The 18,079-nt window shown below is 36.0% G+C and overlaps 1 non-coding gene and 1 pseudogene across 1 annotated transcript; one reads left to right on the top strand and one right to left on the bottom strand.

Moving 5' to 3' along the window:
- Positions 1-15,820: 15,820 nt before the first annotated feature.
- On the bottom strand, positions 15,821-15,925 carry LOC137812079 (small nucleolar RNA R71). Its single transcript, XR_011081229.1, has one exon. It is a non-coding gene; the product is annotated as a small nucleolar RNA R71 (small nucleolar RNA).
- Positions 15,926-17,199: 1,274 nt separating this feature from the next.
- LOC137812052 (small nucleolar RNA R71) lies at positions 17,200-17,305 on the top strand (annotated as a pseudogene).
- The last annotated feature ends 774 nt before the right edge of the window (positions 17,306-18,079 follow it).

Below are 18,079 nucleotides of genomic sequence, written 5' to 3'. Positions count from 1 at the left end.
GTTGTAAATTACATTATATACTTGTCTGAAATAACATTGTGTACTTGTTTATATTGGATTTCGATTAAAGTAAAATAAAAATTAAGAGTTTTTTAGAAAAAAAAGTCAAACATAATAACTATCATATTTTGTTCTTGTTTTATAAATCATCTAAAAATTTACCATTATATATAACTCCTTCAGATTGTTTCTTAAAAATAAAACGTGGTTAGAAGAAAAACGATACCATTCGAAATTGAGATTATTAATTGACAAAACTTGAGATTAATAGTAGGATTATAATAATAAAAAAAACAAGTATTTTAAACTTCGTTACTTGTGTCTATATGGATATAAACTAAATAAATATGATTTAAATTTAGCTCATCAGGGTACAAAATTTAGATGTAGATGTCACATAATGCAATTCTTTGCATTTGTTCCCAACTAATAATATAATTTCCTTAATCAAATAAATAATAATAATAATATAATTCCCTCAAAAGGGCACCTTAAGGGAGGGAATTCTGATTCAGAACACATTATTTGCGCCTCTTCTCAAACTAATGATATTGATTGAATTCAAATTAATTGCAAAATTGAAGCCAATTTTGATAATATGCAACCCCACAAAACTGTACACAACAACTACTGGACACAACAAGTATTATCTGAATCTCATCCTTAATGTTTTGGAGGAAGAGGGTGTTCTCTTAGGAATAATAGAAACCCCAATTTGTTGGTGGTGGTGGTGGCTGAGATTGAAGACATCTGTGGCAGAATTATTGAAGAGATTGGTGACATCAGCAAGAGGCAACCTCTTAGGCTTTCGTGTACTGCGCTTCTTGTTCTTGAAAGATAGGGACTTAATGTGAGGAACTGGGGTCTTACCCTTATCCTTGTTCACATTACTGTTACAAAATGGAGGAACATTTTCCTTGTTACCAAGGTCGGAAATGATAGTGGCAGTGTTAAAAACCTCCATTTGTAACAAAGTAGAGGTTGTTGTTTAGGAACAGAAAAAGAGAAGAGTTGGTGTGATTGGTTGAGGGTTGGGGGTTGTGGGGTGGTGGTATATATTCATTGTTGAGTGAAACTAAAAAGAGGGAGAAAATGAAAATTTTGGTTGAGATATGAAAGATGCGAAATTTGTCGATGGCGCTTTTTGTTATATTGTGAATTCAGGGTAGAGAGGGAAAGGCGCCTAGAAGAATCAGAATTAAGAATAAAAGGGATTTTCTTCCTGCACCTGGATTTTCCTTTTGCATCTTCGTCATTTCTTCATACACCTCCGGGGTTAGTGATATTTATTTCCATTTTACCCTTAATAAAATAAATAAATAAATAAATTCATAATACCCCCTTTTTATCTCTTTCATATTTTCAATTTTCATGATATTTTAGTAAATGTCAATTGTCAAAGAAAGCCTTCTTAACTAGTTCTGTCACAATTGCAGATTGATAACAAAAAAGACATTTCAATTCTTTTCATCTTCTCATTTTGGAAATCTTGAATAACCTTATCAGAAGTACATACATCCTTATAAAAGGGAGTGTTTATTGCAAGAAAGAAGAAGAGTGTTCATGTGAGTGTCTACGTGACAAGGCTGAGCACCTAATGCGAGCATTTAATATGAGTGTTTAGGGGAGAGAGATCACTTGATGGTCACCAAAAGCATCTAGGACCTCTCGTGAATTATTCCAAAGAATACTAAAAATAGGAATCCTAAATAGATTAGGATTACATTAAGGAGAAGACACACAAAAAAGAAAAGAGCGTGAGAGAGAACATAGATAAAAGGGAAAATTAGATATGTACATTTTTGGTATCCCTTTATTAGACAGGTTTCTTTATTTCTATATGTTCTGATTGACTATTTAACCATCAATCATCCTAATACTACTTGTGCAACACTACCCTATTTAGAATACAAATTTGTATTCTGAATTATACAATATGAATGTAAAATTTTATTTTGGATTTAAAAACACTTCCATATTGTATCGTCTAGCATGATGCATTATGGATTGTAAAATTCATAAGGTAATTCTAGATTAGAAAATATCTTCTAGTACAATTTAAAATGCATAAAATTTAAATTTTTATATTTTAAATTATGTAATCTGAAAAGTTTCTGAATTCTACAGTACAGAATTGAAAGAAAAAAAATTTGGATTTAGAAAAAATTTGTGAAATTTACATAATTATACTGGTGCATAAGAAAATTATAGGGTGCGTGGAGAATTTACCAGAATAAAATTTTGTCATGGGCCAAAACCCGGGTCGCAGCTGCCTATATTTTGACGAGCTTTTATTTTTCCAACTAAAATTATATTTTTATAATTAAATAGCATTTATCAGTGACAACACAAATTAACATTTAGAGTAAATATTAATACCATTAAAAAATAGAGTAATGTTTAATCAATTCTAATCCGACGATATGGACGAATTGGATTGACTTTATTCGTTAAACGTTGAAAATAAAATAAAAGACGTTCAATTTTTATTGTTGTTTAATCTTTAAAGAAGCAAATTCCATATGATCCCTTAATTGGCATATCATATAAAAATTATTTTTTCTGATTGTAATGTTTTTTCGTACCTTTAAGTTTTTATTTCATTTATTTTTTTAAATTTTGCTATGTGTAACTTTACATCCATTATGTTTTGGGATTTGTCAGTTTTGATACATAATGTTTTTATTTTTATTTTTTTTAATTTTGTTATGTGCAAGTTTTCAATCTTTATGGTTTGGTATTTGTTTATACATAATGTTTTCTAATGGGATTGGAACCAAGAGAATGATTTGAATCACTCTTTGGTCGGTCAATTGGTTTGCACCTCACTCCTTCCTCTCAGTTGAACTCCCACGCTCTTGCTCTCCCACACCTCCTCCACGCTAGCTCCGAATTCGGATGGTACCTCCAAAAGGTACTCCGATACTCAAGTCAGATTTTAGCACTCAACACTCAGTATTTAGGATTTGATGATTGCGTACCTGATCCTTTGGGATTTGTGCTAATTTATATGATTATTATGGGTCCTTTGTCGTTATTGGGCCTAATAAAATAAGATTAACAAGCTTTGGATCATTAATCAGTTTCTCTGGTGGTTTGGACCGGGTGTCAAGTCAAACGCTCGGTCGTGGAGATCCTACCCATACACTTGCCCCCTAAGCACGACGATGCTCAATCTGAAGAGTCTTTATCCGAGGTCGTTGTGATGGTTGGGCTTCTCGACGTGGGACATGACGTTAGCGGCGCCGAACACGTGATGTGACGTATGATGATAACTTAGGCTTTTTGGCGCCATTCGGTGTGAGTTGTTGGATCAAGGAAGATCCAATCAGTTGAGATGAGAGTGACACTCAACCTTCCTCTCTCTTCAAAGGCTATAAATAGTGGTCCCCATCGTTCCGTCTTACTGCTCTCTTGCTCCGACTTCCGAGACCGATACATACTGGCAAGGTGTTTTCCCTTCATCCCAAAAGCTTAGTCATGTTCTCCCCTGGCTATTCGTCTTCTCCTTCTTCTTATTCTTCTTCTTCGTCTTCGTTTCAATCTTCCTCTTCTCCCAATTCCTGCACGACCTAGCCTTTGTTGGTCGGAAATTCAAACATAGCCCCTCGTAGAGACCTGTGTAAGGGTCAATGATCCGAAGGATGCTGCCGACCGGGCAGGTCCTGCCGAAGAGTCGTCCCATTGTTCAAGATTTGAATGGGTCGATCCCAAGTTGACCGAGTTCATCACTGTTTATAGGGATTCGTCTTCAATTGGCTCCTTTATGGACAACCATAATATGTTGCATCCGGATGCCGCTTAGGATATCTTGGCTATCGATTTTTGTCGTCCGACTGATACCATCTTCATGGGTCGGTCTACCTCTGAGGGTCCTTTCTTCTTCGTTTACTCTTCTCTTTTTTATGATCTACATGTTGCATTGTCTTTCGATGATTTTACAATGGGTGTCCTTCGGGCACTCAATTTTGCTCCTTCACAACTCCACCCAAACACATGGGCCTCCCTCTAAACCTTTTGCCTCAGTTGTGATATGTTTTGTCTCCGTCCAACTCCATCCACTTCCTCCATTATTATTCATCCGATCTGGCTAACCCCGTCAATTGGTTGTCTCTTGTCAACTGGTCAGGTAACACACTTTTCACCCCCTTCACATCCTCTTACAAAAACTTCAAAGGGAAATTCCTCAAATTTTTTATTAAGCCCGAGGGTAGGGAGCTCTTTTCTGACGAGCTCGGGCAGTCCAAATTCCCCTTGTATTGAACCAAAACCCTTACTCGCTTCAAGCAATGGCCTCGTCCGATTGCCAATGTCGAGGAGCGGGAGGTCTATGCCTTGTTCAATAGCTTCCCGAGAAGGCTTCCTACCTGAAAGCTCCTATCTATATATTAGTCATCCAAGCGATGGAGTAATTTTCAGGGTATGCTTATTTACTTTGTTGCTTCATTTCTCGGTCGTCATATTCTGTTAACTAATGAGTCTTTTTTGTTGCAAATATCATGACGAAAGAAGCTCCTCAGGCGGTTGATGTGCTCACTGCCTTTCATAATAAGTCGGTTGGTATGGCTAGAGGAAGCTTAGAGAAGGTTGCAGCCGGCAACCCCTCAACTGTCGAGGCCGGACCATCCACCGCCCCAAAAGAGAAGAAGAGTAAGAGGAGGGACATTGCCACCACCACCATATCCCTGAGTGGCACTCCACGTCGACCCCCTCATCCTTCTCCAATCCAGGTTAAGACCCCCTCGTCGACTAGGGTTGCTCCAATTGAAGTTGCTGCTGTCGGCCACCCCTTGGCGCTCTTTGGGGGAGACTCCAAGTTCTCAGGGGCATTAGGATCGAGCTGATGCCAATCGAGGAGAATCTCTCCTCGATTCCTGAAGAAGAACTCCTCTTGGTCGCCATCGAGTTGCACTACCGATGAGTTGTGTTGTCCAGAATGGTCGTTGATACTCGCAACTGGAAGGTTGAAGAGATATCTCAGCTGAAGCACAAGCTCTCGGAAGCCACCATCTCTTTGAAGTCATCGCTAGAATTAGTGACGGCTTACGAGTAATGCTGTGAAGAGAATCAACTAAAGGTGGCTTTTTATAATGAAGAACAAGATCATTCGCCTTCACATTTAAAGTTTTTCTTGTTAATCTTTGCAAAAGATAAAGCCCAAGCCCAAGCCCAAGCCCAAGAAGGCCAAAACCCACAAAAGCCCAAAGACCATCGCATGAAGGGCAAGGCCAAGTTTTAAATAAATATTGTTTAGAAAGGTGCTTAGAGGGAAACATTAGAAACCTCTATTGTTAAAGCATCTTTTAGTCTTTAGTTAAGAGTCTTAGGGGGGTGTATTAGTAGATAGGTGTAGGAGTAAATAAGGAGGTGCCAAAGTGAGAGAAAGGATCACACCTTCCTCATGCCTTGTTTTAGGCGCAAATTCTAGAAGCTTTTTGGGAGGGAGTTTTTTTTGAATTTGTGTAGCTTACATTTCAGCACCTTAGGCTATAAATAGAGGTGCTCTCTTTGTAAAATTCAGATTGGAATTAATCTAAGAAAACTCTACTCAAATTTTGAGTGACCTTTGGAGAGCTTTTGGAGCCTTCTTCTCTAGTCTTATCTTGATGGATCAATGGAGTCCTCAAGTGGCGGCATCACTCTCATCTAGGAGCATTCCACACTTCTAGTGGCGAGATCATCCATCCTCCTTCCATCTTCATGAGCATTCTCTTCTCCTTCCTTTCTTCTTCTTCAATTGTTCATGTTGCTTTGTGTTCTTGAGTTTTTCAGTTTCGGTTTTTCTATTTTCCAGCACTTGTTCTGTTTTGTTGTTTAATTCTGTTCGGTCATTCCAGTTTTCATATCTTTGTTGATTCAATTTGACAATATTTGGTTCATCCAAATGAGTTTGGGATTTGGTGCTAGTTATTGGTGAGTTCTTGTCTTAGAACCATGATCCAACTCTAAGAAAAGTGCCTCTATATTTTCCAGCTCAAGGTGATTCCTAAAAATGTCAAGAATCTTGTTCTATGTGGCTATTGGAATCACATCATGCTGGGTGGGTCGGTTGAGGCCAAGCTCGAGCTGAGTAATGCTGGGTGCGTTAAGGCTATGGCTCGGGAGGAGGCCGAGAGGAAGAAAGTGCCGAACTGGAGAAGGCAATGGAGGCACTAGGGGTGGAGAACTCAACCTTAGAAGCCAAGAAGGCTTTTGTGGAGGAAGAGCTCTACACTGAGCAAGGGAACATCATCTTGATGTAGAAGTGGGAAGACGAAGTTCAACCATTATAGACTTGATCCAGATAATATCTGCAAGAGCAGCGACAACACTTCTGTATTCGGCCTCAGTACTACTACGGGAGACAACCTTCTGTTTCTTCGAGGACTGGAAAAAAACATAAATGCAATACTCTGAGACAGATTTGCGGTCATCAAGATTAGTGGCCCAATCTGAGTCACCTAAGGCAACAACCGAGTAGTTTGGAGAAGGATACAGACGTAGACCTTGAGTTGTATTGTCTGCAAGATACCGAAGAATACGTTTAACCGCAGTCCAGTGTGGGAGTTGTGGGTTGTGCATGAATTGGAAAACTCTGTTGACAGAGAAGGAGAGTTCGGGGCGAGTAAGTGTATATATTGAAGGGCGCCAACAACCGAGCGGTAGAGAGTAGGATCTGCAACCGCGACAAAAGCATCAACAACGAGACGAAAGGAGGAGACCATGGGTGTAGGTTGAGGTTTGGAGTCGAGCATGTGGACGTCGAAGAAGATCGTGAATATATTTCTGCTGTGAAAGATGAAGCGTGTTATCAGGGAGCCATGTGACTTCAATTCCGAGAAAATAATGGAGTGAACCAAGGTCCTTTAACCCAAAAATAGTGTTGAGATTGTGGATAAAATCCTACACCAGAGGTTTGGAGCTACCAATGATGAGAATATCATCAACATAGACCAATAAAAAAATTGTGTCAGCAGGTGTGAAGCGGGTAAATAGAGAGATATCACTTTTGGAGGATGAAAAACCCATGCGGACAAGTGTAGTGGAGAGTTTTTGAAACCAAGATCGAGGAGCTTGCTTGAGACCATAGATGGCTTTATTGAGACGACAAACAAGAGATGAATCAGTGCTGGAAAATCCTAGAGGTTGTTGCATGTAGACAGGAAAATCAAAGTCACCGTGAAGAAAAGCGTTGTTGATATCAATCTGGTGAATTGGCCAAGAGGAAGATAACGCAATAATGAGAACTAAACGAATAGTAGTGGGTTTAATAACAGGACTAAACGTATCTGTGAAATCATGGCCTTCGCGTTGATGAAATCCTTTTGCTACCAAGCGTGTCTTGTATCGTTGTAGGGAGCCATCAACATTATACTTCTTTTTGAACACCCATTTGCACCCAACAACATTGGCAGTTGGAGGAAGAGTAGTCAGGGTCCAGGTATTGTTTTGCATAAGAGCGTCATATTAAGCTTTCATCGCGTGAAGCCAACGAGGTTGAGTCAGTGCTTGTTTATACGTTGAGGGTTCAGGCAAATCAGGAGAGAGAGAGGACTGGAGAGCTTTGGGCTTGAAAATACCATCTTTAGTACGAGTAATCATCGGGTGAACATTAAGACTAGAAGCATTTGTTGGCGTCAAACAAGCAGTGGAGATCGAAGGTGAAGGTGCAGAAGACAACAGAGATGGCAACTCAGGAGAGATAGAGGAAGGTGATGTTGTAGGAGGAGCAGAAATAACCGTAAGAACATGTGAAAAAGCAAGAGAATCAGTGTTGATATTGGTAAAACCTGTGAACAAAATACTAGGCATAGAATAAGGAAAAAGGAGTTCATTAAAGAGCACATTGCGTGAATAAATAAATTTACCAGATGATGTTAAGCATGTATAGCCTTTACAGTTAGAAGCATACCCAAGAAACAAGCATAAAGACGAACGAAAATCAAATTTGTGTTGATTATATGGGCGAAGCAAAGGATAACAAGCACATCCAAAAACTTTCAGAATAGTATAATCAGGTTTGCGAGATAAAAGCATTTCATACGGACTAAGATTATGTAAAACAGGAGTGGGTAAGATATTAATAGTGTAAACAACAGAAGAAAATGCTTCACCCCAGAAACGTAGAGGTAGAGAGGCAACAACAAGAAGAGCTAAGCCGGTATCAACTATGTGACGATGTTTATGTTCACCTGAACCGTTCTGTTAATGGGTGTGAGGACATGTGAGTCTATGAGTGATGCCATATGTGTTTAAGAGTTCGGTTAGCGATAAAAATTCCTTAGCATTGTCTGTTTGAAGATTTTTTAAAGAAAAACCAGTTTGGTTTTCAGCAAGAGCTTTAAATTGTAGAAAAATAGAAGTAGCTTGAGATTTGTGTGAAATAAGATAAAGCCATGTGTATTTAGAAAAAGCATCAACAAATGCAACATAGTACAGGGAACCATTAGTGGAGGCAACATGAGAGGGGCCCCAAATATCAACAAACACAAGTTGTAAAGGAGCAATATAAGTAGTATTAGACGAAAGAAAAGGAAGTTGATGAGCTTTGGCTCGTGCGCAAGAGTCACAAAAAGAAGCACCAACATTACATGAAATATTGTTGGAACACATAACAAGTTTCACTGTTCTAGATGAAGCATGGGCAGGGAGTTTATAACAAAGATCATAACTATGCACAGTAGAATTATAGGAAGTAGCATTAACAGAGGAACGTAAAGGTTTGTGTAAAGTGGGAAACACGTAAAGACCCTCATGAATCCTTCCTTGAAGAATAATCTGCTTGATAACCTGATTTTTAACACAACAATGGTTAGGAAAAAATTCAAAAAAGACACCATTATCACGTGCAAAATGAGACAAGCTAAGAAGGTTCTTGTTAATAGTTGGTACATGAAGAAGATTATGAAGAGTAAAGAGATGATTAGAAGAAGAATTACGTAGAGAAGCAGAGCCAACACTATGAATAAATCTATTTCTTCCTATACTATGAATAAAAAGAAGCATTACCTAGCTGAACATTCTTAGAACCATTATAGATCTGTTTCTTGTTGAAAACAATAGGATCATTGGTGATATGATGAGTAGCTTCTGTATCTGGGTACCAGAGAGGATCACTCACTATGGAAGGAGTACCCAAAATAGATGGTTCAAGATCATGAAGAGGTTGTTGAAAAGAAGACGTATTAGCAATTATGGGTGAAGAAGAAATAACGCCAGATCGGGTCCAGCATGTTAAAGTTGTGTGGCCAAACTTGAAACATAGTTGACACTGAACTCGTGGTTGAGAAGATAAAGAAGGAGTAGCAAATCTCCAAGAATTAGGATGAGGGGGACGAGAGTAATGTTGACACTTTTGGTGAAACGATGCACGAGAGGAAGAACGACCTCCTCGCGAAGAAGACTTAGAAGACGACGAGGGTACCCAACCGGTGGAAGAGAAATGCACTTGAACAGAAGATGAATCAAGAAATTTGTGTTTATCAAAGCGATCTTCTTGAGCCATAAGCAAAGATTCAATATATTGAACCGTGTAAGGATCAAGCCATGAGGTGACAGACGTGATGAAACTGTCATATTCTTCAGGGAGACCATCAAGAATTGCATCTATATGGTCTTCGGCAAAGATTGGAGAGCCAATAGCAGCAAGAGAATCAACTGCACGCTTAAGGGCAAGGAGATACGTGGAAACAGTACGTTCACAAGGAGAAGAAGAAGAAGAAGAAGAAGAAGAAGAAGAAGAAGTGGTTGAGACAGAGGAAGGAGACGTTGTCATGATGAAAAAAAAATTCATCAGCTCTTGATACCATGTAAAGGTGATGAGAGATGGGAGAGAAAGAGGCAAGGTCCAGAGATAAAATGTAGAACAATATATTTCTTATTAATGAGTGTATGGATACATTGGTGTATTTATAGAATGAGAAGCCAGACTGAGGCAAAGAGAGTTACGTAGTTAGTTACGTAATGGGTTCATTAACAATAAGCTAAGCATTGAGACTTTATCACACCCCTCGGCTCATACCAGATATCAAATTCCTTAAGCTCCACTTATCATCCTAACATTCGTCCTACAAGATCTGGTTTAGATAAAATTTTAAAGATTAGGTAGTCAGTTCTTACCATGATGGTGTGATTTTGGAAGTAGGGTCTCATCTATCTGGTTGTCAAAACTAGTGTGATATTTTTATTTTTAGGACTAACATGTAAGTTGAGTTGGTGTGGTTTGTTGGGGAAGGAGAAGCAGGGTAAATGTTACTCTCAATTTACCCTGTTTGCTGCTATGATTTACAGGAACCAGAAGTGCTCCAAGAACCATTTGTTGCTCTTAGTAGTGAGGAAGAAGACGAGGTTTTGAACGTGCCTTCTCTGCCAACCGGTATGAATTTATGATTTGGCTATATGTTAGGAGGTTGAGTATAATCTATAATGTAAGCTCTTTGCTTTTTCAGGTGGACAATCTTGGTTACCCAAGAAAAATTCTAATAGAGATTACTGGAAAAAAGTTTCGATGCCTTAGGTCAACTGGATGGTTAAATGATGAGGTAAACTTGTTTGCTTCATTATTTGTTTATCCCTTTGTTGAGTTGCTGAATTAGAGAAGAATTGAGTATCTAACTGTATCATGATTTGAAATTTTGGTACCATGAAATTCGGTGATAGATCATGTACCTTTATCTAAATGTGACTTTTGTCTCTGAAATTCGTATTATAGGTTAATTTGATTTTGTTCTACCATGAAAAATATATATAATCTACTGGTATCACTTAAAAAATTATATATATATATATATATAATTTACTCTTTAAATAAGAATATTGCTAATGAAGACAAATTTTTATATAAATTAAAAATGAACACATAGATAGATAACGGGGAAGCACATCACTATCTATTCTACTAAAATATTATTTTAATTTTTTATTAATATACGATTTTGTAATCTATAGTATTATTAATACATATTATATTATTTATCGTCATAAAAAATGATTAAAACAAGTTGATAGCTTGAGTATGTAGGTATTTTAACGTTAACAAGTTAATAACGTCCCCGTTGTTCCTCCTTACCTCGAAAGCCACAAACTCTTGATTTGATGACAATTGGTTATATACCTAATCCAAAGGCAACACCACCACAATTGCACCCAAGACCAATTTCTCATCTCTTATCTTTCTTTATCTATCTATATAAAGCAAAATCACATATTTATGATGGTGGTGCAAACTTTTACATTAATTGCAGTATCTTATTAGGACATTTTTTAGCTTCACAATCATCTATCAGCTTCATATACGTCTATTCGGTTTTGACGACGATTTTGTTTTTTATTTAACTATTTATTACTTATTTGAATAGACTATTTTTTACAATCCAATTAACTATTTTGTTGTTCCAGAACATTTTGTTTCAATGACAGCTAATTTGGTCCATGCATCCACCAAAGAAGTATTAATATATTTAAATATATTATTGGTGTCTTTTATTTTATAATTATAAACATACAAATTCATTAACTTAAAATTATTTATTTCAGCATCAGATAATGGAAGTGGTGCTCCATCACCTAATCAAGTAATAGGATCAAGTACTGTAAGCAAAACTGATTAGGGATGTGTTTTTTAAATTTTAAACTTGATTAGGGATGTATGAACTTTTGAACAATTATGTGATGTAATTTTAAACCTGAGTATGGATGTATGAACTTTTTATGTGTTTTAATTTTCAATTATGTATAAACTTTTGAACAATATTATGTGTGCTTTAACTTTCAATGAAATGAATGGATGATTATAACTTTATATATTATTTTATTTTATTAAGAAAATAAATTATATTTAGGTTAATTGTATAAAACAGATTATAAAAAAGTGGTGATTAAATTTTATTTATTCATAATTAAAATTACGATTTAAAATCGTAACTACTTACTTATATTATGGCGCCAAAATCTTCTTCAATAAAACAAATTGCGACAATTACATATAAAAACCGCCACTACTTACACTATGTTTAAAGTGGCGGGTAGCGTAAAACCGCCACATTAAACTTTGTGGCGGTAAGTTCTATGACGGTTTGGGAAACCGCCACAAGCGTATACTGGCGGTTATAAACACCAGTTTATACTAAAATAACCGCCACAATATACATTTTTTTTTGTAGTGAAACTATATTTCTCACATTCCATACATCAATTATAATAGAGATAGGCACCTACCTTGATCCATGAGAGTCCCTATGTGAGTAGTTTTCTTTTATCTCCTTTTATCAATCTATCTCTTGCAATTCCTTTCTTTCTCACGTTCTTTCTTGATGGTCAACCAGTGAGACAACCTCATTTGCAGAGACAAAACCCATTTCTATTCTTTCCCAAACTCCTCACATTAACCAATGGGCCTTTTATTTTATTAAATCACATTCAGGCCCAAACCTCAAAATCTATTTCACATAAGTCACATTATAAAATTAATTTACATAATTTTCTAACAGTTAAATCCCGAGAAGTTTGTTTTTGGAGTTAAAGGAAGGAAGTTCTTAGGGTTTATGTAGACAAATAGATGGTTAAAAGCAAATCATGATAAGTGTTAGGCTATTGTACAAATGAAAATTCCGAGAAACCTAAAGAAGGTGCAAAGGCTTATCGGAAAGCTCATGGGCTTATCTAGATTTTTTCCTACATTAGTCGAGAACACTAAACTGATAAATATCGAGTCTTTCAATTGGAGTGATCAATGCGAGCAAGCTTTTTCAAAACTAACAAATTTTCTTAATATGCTGCCTGTACTCACGAAGCCAAAGAAAGAAATAGAGATAATTGTTTACTTAGCAGAATTTTCAGAGCAAAAACCGGTATATTTTGTGAGCAAACCCTTGTAAAACGCAAAGACAAGATATTAATTGGTGGAGAAGGTGGCGTTAACACTTGTTTATGTAGCAAGAAGACTTCGGCCATACTTTCAAAGTCGTCAAGTTGTTGTTAGATCTGATTGTCCGATATCAAAATTCCTAACGAAGTTCAAGCTGGTTGGAAGAATGGTGTCATGGTCAATAGAATTATTAGAATTTGACATAAAATATGAACCACAAGGGCAAATAAAAGTGCAATGTTTTGCAGATTTTGTGGTAGAACTCTTGGAGGAAAAGTTTCCAGAAGAACAAATGTGGATCTTGTATGTTGATGGGTCATCAAATAAAAAAGGCAGTGGAGCTGGAGTTGTGTTGGAAGGACCGGAAGGATTTAGAGTGGAACAAGCTTTGATATTTCAGTTCCAAACATCAAATAATCAAGCCAAATACGAAGTGTTGATAGCGGGGTTAATGTTAGCCTGAGATATGAGAGCAATAAGGTTGTTATGCAAAACCGACTCAAAGTTGATGGTGTGACATATTAAAGGAGAATATCAGGTGAAAGATAATTTATTAATGCAATATTACCGTAAAGTCAAAAATATTATGCAACAATTTGGCATGGACAAGATAGAGCACATCCCGAGAGAGAAGAATACCAAGGATGATTCTTTATCTAAGTTAGCAAGTTGCAAGAAACAAACACATCATAATTTTGTTACCAAACAAACATTGCATTTTCTAACCATAATCGTTAATGAATGCCTAGTGTTGTTAGTAAATGTAGAAGACTGTATGGTATTAATTAAGAGATTCATATTGGCACAAGAGAAAGGAGAAGTGGGAGAGCTCAATTTGGTTAAGAAAGCTGCTAGTTATACTATTATTGGCAAAGACTTATTCGATACCAGTATTCAAATGTGTGACGCAGGAACAAGGTGATTATGTTCTTTGGCAATTACATGAAGGTATATGTGGACATCATTCGGGTGCCCGGGCCATGAGAACACGAATCTTGAGAGAAGGGTATTATTGGCTGACAATTCAAGAGGACTGCAAGATTTTTGTTCAAAACTTCAATAAATGTCAAGAGTTTAGGAACTTCAAACATCTTCCCCCGCATGAGGTACAAGTAGGAATTTTGTATGGATAAATATAATCTACCATTTTGGAATACCGAAAACCATAATAACCCACAATGGAAAGTAATTTGTTGACAAAATCTAGCGAAATTCTATGTTAATTTGGGAATCAAACATACCACCAACTCAGTTGAGCATCTGATGACTTTCTAAGGCAAGTGCACCACGATGTCAGAAGTAATAATTTTTCCCTAAGGACGGATATCGATCCCACAAGGAACAATGAATTATCAAGTACAATAATCGCTAAATATAAAACAATTAAAAGTGTGTTAAGAATGGTTGTGTTGGTGTTAGGTATTGTTGTTTAGGTCATAACCCTAAACACAACCACTCTCAACACACTTTTAATTGTTCTGTTTTATATTTAGTGATTATTGTACATGATAATTCACTGTTCCTCGTGGGATTGATATCCGTCCTTAGGGATAAATTATTACTTCTGACAACGCGGTGCACATGTTGTAGAAAGTCATCAAGTGTTTGGCGTCGTTGTCGGGGAACAGGTTTGAGTTCTTGATTATAGTGTCCTAAATATTGTAAATATTTTATTTTATTATTATTTTTATTTATTTTTTATTTTATTTTATTAAAGATTTGATTTGATTTGATTTTAATTTGTAGATCTGTTGTTTTAAAAAGAAAGTTTTTTTTTTCTTTACAGTATTTGTTTTATTTTGTTTTTGTTTTTGTTTTTATTTTTATTTTATTTTGATTTTGATATTGTTTTTGTTTTGTTATGTTATATTTTATTTTATCTTTTTTTAGTTTTTATTTTTACGTAAGTTTACGTCGTTATCTTAAAATTATTTTAGTTAGTTGTTTACAATTATAATTTTCTGTTTTATTTTGTTTTAGTTTTTATTTTATTTTTTTATTTTACTCCTACTATTCACTTGTTATTTTAAGTTATTTTAAGTACGTTAGTATATTGTATTTTAAAGTTTTTTTTTTATATTTTATTTATTTATTCATTTTCTTTGTTTTTATTGTTTTCTTTTATCTTGTCTTTAGTTTATATTTTACGTAAGTTTTAATTTTATTCATATTCTTTTCTGAATATTTTTGTTATTTTTTTTTCTTAGCGTCATTTTAGTGTTTTATTACATTTTGTTTTTGTTTTATTTTATTTCTAAGTTTTAGTTTGTATTTTAGGCAGTTGTTAATTTTATTTTAGTTAGTTATTTAAATTTCTGTTTATTTTTAAATTTTTGAAATAAAACCAACAAAATATAAAATACAAATTTTCGGTTACTTCTTGTGAATTTTTCTTGCTAACCCTTGCATTAGCTGCTTTTATACGATATTGAGAGGTAGAATTCCAAAAGACCAATTGCTATTTGAAGCCGAAATTGAGAAGGTAGCTAGAAGAAACCGAAAATTAAAGGTGAAAGAGAAGCAAAAAGATAATAGAGAGGACTCTTCAACAACTTCTTTTTCTATTCATATTTTTCAGGAGGAGAACAACAAGGCGGAGGAGGAAGCACCACTTCCTAGGAGGACTTTTGGAGACAATGCCATACATCAAAGACCTAAATACTTTTCTAGCATTGCAATACCTGCTACTAATAAAGCCTTGGAGATGAAGTCAGAGTTCCTCACCCTTATTAGTACCAATCAGTTCACAACGATGTGTCATGAGGATCCCCATACACACTTGGCTACATTTTATGAATTGGTGGAAACTATGGGTTTTTAGCCAGGTGATTTGGAGAGTGTGTATATGAGTTTATTTCCCTTTTCTTTGGCAGGGAAAGAGTGACTTAAATCACATCCTAATCAGAGCCTAACCAAATGGAAGGATGTGGAGGAAAATCTCTACAGAGATTTTTTTCCAATTTCTCGTTACATTAAAGCTAAATCTGAAATTTCTATGTTCAGACAAGGAGCAGAGGAATCTTTCTGTTAAACATGGGAGATATTCAAGATGATGTTGAGAAAATGCCCAAATCATGAGTTTGAAGAAATTTCTCAACTAAATATATTTATTAATGGTCTCAGGTCTGATACGAAGATGCTCTTAGATGTCGCAGCTGGTGGCACAATGGTGGTTGTTGATGTAGAACAAGCAACGAGAATTATTGATGCTTTGGCCACAATTGATTATCAAGCTCAGAATGACAGAAAAGGTCATCAAAAGAGAGGATTATTTGAATTGAATACTGTTGATGCATTGCTAGCTCAAAATAAGATTCTGACACAGGAGATTGAGCAACTGACCTTACAAATGGCCAAACTACCCCAAAAGTTGTAGGCGGTTCACTCGTCCCAAAGTCAAAATATACCTATCAGGTGTGATTTTTTTGGAGGTGATCATCCTAATGGTCACTGTTCTTATCAATCAAACTCACCTGAAGCTAAGGTAAATTATATGGGCAATCAAGGAAGGCAAGGTGGTTTTTCCAACAATTATTCTCCAGGTTGGAAAAATAATCAAAATCAAAATTTAGAGTGAAAACAAGACTATAGTTTATCCAACAAGCAAGGACCTTTCCAACAACAACATCAATATCCATCCATCTCTGAAAAAATGAGTAAAGTTGAAGATGCTTTATCAAAGATTGTTAGCTCGCAGGAAAATAGCATGGCCACGATTAGGAGTATTGAGATCCAGCTGGGACAGATGACCAAACAAATTGCACAAATTGCAGAGGGACCAATTGGCCAATTCGCAACCAACACCACAACCAACCCTAAGGAGCATTGTAATAAAATCACTACTGAGAGTGATAAAAAAATAAAAGAGGGAGATGATAAGATGGTGAAGGTTGAGGAAGAAAAAGGAGAAAGTAGAAAAGAGGGAGAAAAATATGAAGTTGTAGAGAGTGGAGTTTCAAAAAAATATGGTGAGTTGGACTGATAAGAACAGTGACCATATGATCACTTCAACAAAAATCACACCTGATAGGTATATTTTGACTTTGGAACGAGTGACCGCCTGCAACTTTTGGGGTAGTTTGGCCATCTGTACGGTCAGTTGCTCAATCTGCTATGTCAAAATCTTATTTTGAGCCAGCAATGCATTTGCAATATTAAACTCCAATAATCCTCTCTTTTGATGACCATGTCTGTCATGGTAAGCTTGATAATCAGTTGTGGCCAAAGCATCAATAATTCTCGTTGCTTGTTCTACATCAACGACCATCATTGTGCCACCAGCTGCGACATTTAGGAGCATCTTTGTATCAGACCTAAGATCATTAATAAATATGCTCAGTTGAGCAATTTCTTCAAACCCATGATTTGGGCATTTTCTCAACATCATCTTGAATCTCTCCCATGTCTCACAGAAAGATTCCTTTGCTCCTTGTCTGAACATAGAAATTTCAAACTTAGCTTTAATGTAACAAGAAATGGGAAAAAATCTCTGTAGAAATTTTTCCTCCACATCCTTCCATCTAGTTAGGCTCTGATTTATATGTGATTTAAGCCACTCCTTTGCTTTCCCTGCCAAAGAAAACGGAAATAAACACATATACACACTCTCCAAATCACCACCCATAGTTCCCACAAATTCATAAAATGTAGCCAAGTGTGTGTGGGGATGCTCATGGTCCATCAATATGAATTGATTGGTACTAATGAGGGTGAGGAACAATGGCTTCATCTCCAAGGCCCTATTAGTAGCAGGTATTGCCATGCTAGTAAAATGTCTAGGCCCTTGATATATGGCGTAGTCTCCAAGAGTCCTTCTAGGAGGTTGTGCTTCCTCCTCGGCCATGTTGTTCTCCTCGTGAAAAATATGAATAGAAAAAGAAGAAGTTGTTGTAGAGTCCTCTCTATTATCTTCTTGCTTCTCTTTCTCCTTTAATTTTTCGGTTTCTTCTAGCTACCTTCTCAATTTCTGCTTCAAATAGCAATTGGTCTTTTGGAATCCGACCTCTCAATATCATATAAAAGCAGCTAATGCAAGGGTTAGCAAGAAAAATTCACAAGTAGTAACCGAAAATTTGTATTTTATATTATATATATATATATATATATTTTAAATAAAATAAAAATAAACAAATATTTAAATAACTAACTAAAATAAAATTAATAACTGCCTAAACTACAAATTAAAACTTAAAAATAAAACAAAACAAAAAAAACACTAAAATGACGCTAAGAAAA

Source organism: Phaseolus vulgaris, chromosome 11 (assembly GCF_000499845.2).
Source record: "Phaseolus vulgaris cultivar G19833 chromosome 11, P. vulgaris v2.0, whole genome shotgun sequence".
Taxonomy (NCBI): domain Eukaryota; kingdom Viridiplantae; phylum Streptophyta; class Magnoliopsida; order Fabales; family Fabaceae; genus Phaseolus; species Phaseolus vulgaris.
The sequence above is the reverse complement of the archived record's forward strand: the minus strand, read 5'-3'. Positions and strand labels throughout refer to the sequence as shown.